Genomic DNA, 4,967 nt, shown 5'->3' on the forward strand with positions numbered 1-4,967 from the left:
AATCTGAAACAAGCAGCAGGCAGGTAAGCTGGGGGGCAGGTGTGCGGAGGGCTCCAGAGAGGCATGGCACGGTCCAGTCCGGCTCAGGTTGAGTGTCTCCCTCCGGCCTGGCCCCTGGCCTGGCCCTGGCTGAGTGCCCCTGCTCAGTCCTGGCCAAGCACCCCGGCTCTGGCCTCAGTGGCATTGGCCCGGCTCAGGTCCCACAGCACCGGTGCCTGTTCCGGCTGAGAGGCTCCGAGCCGGCCCGGCTCAGGCCCCGCAGCGATGGTGCTGGTCACGGCTGAACAGCTCTGGCTCGGCTCAGACCCCGGGCCAGTGATGCCGGTCACAGCTGAGCTGCTCTGGCCAAGCACGGGCCCCGACTCCCTGGCCAAGCTCAGGCCCCATGGTGCTGGCCCCGGTCCCGGCTGAGCAGCTCCAGCCCTGTCCAGCCTAGCCCGAGCCCCGTGGCACCGGTCCCGGTACCGGCTGAGCAGCTCCTGCCCTGACCTCGCGGCACCGGCACTGGTCCAGGTCCCGGCCGAGCGCCTCCTTCCGTCTCGGCTCGGGCCCCCGCAGCACTCGTTCCGGTCATGGCCAAGTGGACCCGGCTGAAGCCAAATGGCTCCAAACAGCACCGTAAGGGGGCAGGGAGCAGGGACGAGATGTTTGAAGAGGGCAGGGGAATTTGGTGGGTTGTCGGGGAGTGGATAGGGGTCAGGGAGGTCAAAGGGCAAGGAACAGGGCAATTGAAAGGGGGCAAGGGTTCGGGGGGCAGTCAGGACATAGCAAGGGTTGGATAGGGTGTGGGGGGGCAGGAACAAAGAGAAGGTGTGGTTGGATGGGGCAGGGGTCCCGGGTGGTGATCAGGAATAAGAGGAGGAGTTGGATGGGGTGGCAGGGGACAGTCAGGAGAGAGGGAAGGGGGTGGATAGGGCAGGGGTCCCGGGAGGCATCAAGAACTTGGCGTGTTGGATAAGGTATGACCCCTGAGAGGGCACTACCCCCTCGTGGGGTGAGGAGGAGGGAACCTGTTGTTAATTTTTTGACAGTTCATCACTGCTCCCACAAGGCTACTGATGTCAGTTCTCAAAGACCTCTAGAAAGGCATCGTCGAGCTGTTGAGAGATTTTCACAAAAGAAACAGCGTAAGCACCCCACTGCTTCTTTTTAGATTTACACAACCTCCCGGTTGCTAATTTCATTGCACCCCATCATCAACCATCACTTCTTAATTATTCATTTACCTGAGCAACATCTGTTTTGTTCACCTTGTCCTCTGCTGACTCCCCTGAGCTGCGTTCGTATTCTACCTCTGGGGGGCGAACAACGAGAGGCCTTCATGCTCATCGGGTGGTTCACGAGCGTTTGGGTCTCGGTTTCTGGCGTATCCACCAACAGCTGAGTCAAAGGGCCCTCGCTGGAACTGTCGCTCATGTAACGTTTTCTCCACACAAGTTCAAAGGCCCTCGGTGCTCACACAAAGTCCAAAGTTCTCACCAGGGTGGTGAAGGCCTCCATGTTTCCACGATTTCTAAAGCACATGTTCTTGGTAAAAGATGGCCTCTTCTGCCCCGATGGCTGGGACTTATGGGGTGATAGTGTTGAGCTCTGATTGGTAGAGGGCACTGGGAAGAGTCCTTAGAGGGGTGACACAACTCTCTTCTGGGCAAGTCACCCTGCCCCGGAACACCACTGATTGGTCAAATCTGCTCTCAGGGCAGTGCTGTGTGGCAGAAACCCATTGTGATTCGCAGAGGGCAGTGGAGGAGTTCTTGGAGGGGTCACACGAACCACTTCTGGAGGGCTCACCATGCCCAGGAACACCCCTGATGGGACAAATCTCCTCTCAGAGTGGGCCTACAGGGGAGAAACCCCTCCTGATTAGTAGAGGACAGTGGGAGGAGTTCTTACAGGGGTCACATAACAAACTTTGCTTCCGGCTGTGAGTCCTCCTTGACCCCGGAAGTAATATTCCCCATGGGTGTGACTTCCAGTGACGGGTGGTCAGGGCTTACGGTGTCAAGGGGCAGGGTTGAAGCAGCCAAGGAGAGGGGTTAAGGTTTGATTGATAGTAGGTCCCTTATACTCTTTCCGGTTTCCATACTACTGAATCCCACCCTGCCGGCATGCCCATTAACAGAAGGGGTCCACTAATTCCACCATCTCCCTAGCAACCAGTGGGCCTTGAAAGCATGGGCCAAATTGGCTGAGAACAATGGCTTGTTGTCCTGGGACACAGAGACAGATGATAAGAGAGTGTCCTTGGTGTATGATGTTTAACCCCAGATTCGAAGCTATGACTCTTTAGGGGCCAACATCGCACCGTTCCCCTGGCTCTCTACGAACAGATTGACTTTGTAAATGCTGCTGCCTGGCTTGGTCTCTTTTCCCCAGAGTGTTGTCCTCCCTCAACTTCGGGTGGGTTTGGCCCCCCTAAGCATCAGATTTTAGACCCTGTAGGAGCCTCTCTCTACAGAGTGATGATCAGTAGCTCCTGTTTCCTCGTATATAAGGGTCCAAGGTGGAATAGGTGGTCATGACCTGTGTCACCAGCTCTGGAACCAGATGATGAACTGAGTCTTTACTTGACAAGCACCTTGATTATCCTCGCACGAAGATGGTTGCTTTTCATGCTGTACACAATTGGATTCATTAAAGGAGGAACCAGCAGGTAGATGTAGTCCAAGATAATTTGAAGCAAGGGAGAATAGCTCTTCCGGAATCTGTGTATGACAGTCAGGCTGAACTCTGGCATGTAGAAGAGCAGGATGGCGCAGAGGTGGGAGACACAGGTGTTCAGGACCCTAAGGCATTTTGTTGGGAACGTGATGCTCAGCACTGCTTTGAGGATCATCGCATAAGAGAGGAAAATGTGCAGCGAGTCCAACCTCACCATTATGACTGTAAAAAACACGCCATAGATGTTGTTGACTGTGATGTCCGAACAAACCAGCTTCATGACATCTTGGTGCAGGCAGTAGGAGTGGGAGAGGACATTGGCTCGAAAGAATTAGGACCGTTTCAGGAGAAAGATGAGTGTAAATATTACTGCCACTGCTCTTAGCACAAACACCAGTTCCATCTTGGCTATTCTCGGCAGGGTTAAGATGGAGGCATATCTCAGCGGGTTACAGATTGCGATGAAGCAGTCAAATGCCATCAATAAGAGCACAGAGGATTCAATGAATTGCAGAGAGTGGATGAAGAACATCTGGGGAAAACAAGCATCAAGGCTGATCTCTCTAGAGTTTAAACAGGAATAGGCCCAGTATCGTCGGTATGGTGGCTATCAATAAGCCAAGATCTGTGATGATCAGCATGGAAAGGAAAATGTACATGGGCTCATGGATGATTGGATCTGTTTTTATGATGAACAGAATGACTGAATTTCCTACTATCGAAATAACATACATGAAGCAGAAAAGACAGAGACCCAGAGACGGATGTCTTCCTGCCCAAGTATCCCAGTGAGAAGGAACACTGCAGGTGTGAATTTGGTGACATTGACAGCTGACATACCGTACTGGGCAGGTCCGAGAAGTTTTGAACTTTCTTTCTTGAAAGGAAAGAGAAGAGGAGAGTAGATGATATTTAACGAGACATCTTTCTGCTCTGAGTGCAAATCTAGGATTCCCAGAAGCTCAAGGAAGATCAGAAAAAATACAGATTTGGATATACACCCCCAATAGGATATGCCAAGAGGAAGACAGGCACTGTTAGACTGGATCCGACCCGCAGTCCTTCTAGCTCAGTAACCAGTTACACATGCGTCAGGGGAAGATGGAGGAATCCCTGCAATAGGGAGCTAGGAGATTAACTGCTCCAAGGGAAAGTTTCCCCCAGGCACCCACTAGTTAGACATATTTTGTGGTGTAAATCCAGTCCCTCTTTGAATCAGGCTTATCCCTTGGCCCCATTTATATCTAGTGGATCAGAATTCCACAGACTATTTGAGCACTGTGTGAGTTTGCAGTAATGACATTCATACAGACATCATTTCCAGCCCTCTACTTCAAAGTGTGGCCCATTGTATCATGACGTGTGTACATATATGGCAAGTGCATGGTGAAAATGGTCATTGTGTTTATCTGTCCTGCATTTAAGTTATTCATAAAAGTGTTTCATTGCCTCATTATGTACCTTATTTTTTTTCTCTGTTCATGTGAGTTCAAATTATGCCACTGCCTCTTTGCAGCACATGGGATAAATTTTCAGAGTCTGGTTCTGAATTCAATAACGACATCACTCCAGATTTACGTGTGTAAATTTGATCAGAACTGGGATCTATTAACTTTCCCTTACCAAATGCTCCCAGTGATACACTCTGACCCCAAGAATCCCTCCAACAGAAGCTGAAGTGCTTTTCCCAGCCTATATTGACTGAATCCTGAGAGTCTGATCGTCGGACAGGTTCCCCTTCATCCTTACAGGACCCGCACCTGCTCCCCATGCAAGGTATTGTAGTTATCTGGTAAGCTACAAGCTAACATGGACAGTTACTTCAGCTGGATGAGGGAGGGGTTGGCATCGCAAATGGGTGAATAGTGCAAACACTGTGTTTGCACTAATATCCAGTTAAGTGTGCTAGTTACTTCAGCCATGCTTTTTTAACAAGTAATGGAGGTAAATTATATAAAAAACTATCACACTGCTCTTTCCTGCACCTCAGCTCTACTCTTTGCTGAAACACAGAGCAGTGGTTCTGTTTTCTCAGGACTTTTTGGAAAGTCTTGCACGGCTATTGTAGAGTTATTGTGTGCATGACCCTGAATGTAAGTATTACAAATGGCTTCTGCTCAGTTAGCAGGGATGAGTTCCATAGAGCTGTTCACTGAACAGAGAGTTAATAGCACAAACCCATTGCAAACAGTTACCACTGCTCCTTCCTGTAGCAATTCCAACAACTCTGCCGCTGGCTTTCAATATGCAGACATGTCATGAAATGTGTGTTTGTAATATTTGTATTACAATGAAAAGTTTTGGCA

At 50.4% G+C, this 4,967-nt stretch overlaps 1 pseudogene; it reads right to left on the bottom strand.

Annotated features, from left to right (window-relative positions):
* Positions 1–2,563: 2,563 nt before the first annotated feature.
* LOC127030382 (olfactory receptor 51G2-like) lies at positions 2,564–3,499 on the bottom strand (annotated as a pseudogene).
* Between the last annotated feature and the right edge of the window lie 1,468 nt (positions 3,500–4,967).

The sequence above is a fragment of the Gopherus flavomarginatus genome, chromosome 1, assembly GCF_025201925.1.
Source record: "Gopherus flavomarginatus isolate rGopFla2 chromosome 1, rGopFla2.mat.asm, whole genome shotgun sequence".
Taxonomy (NCBI): domain Eukaryota; kingdom Metazoa; phylum Chordata; order Testudines; family Testudinidae; genus Gopherus; species Gopherus flavomarginatus.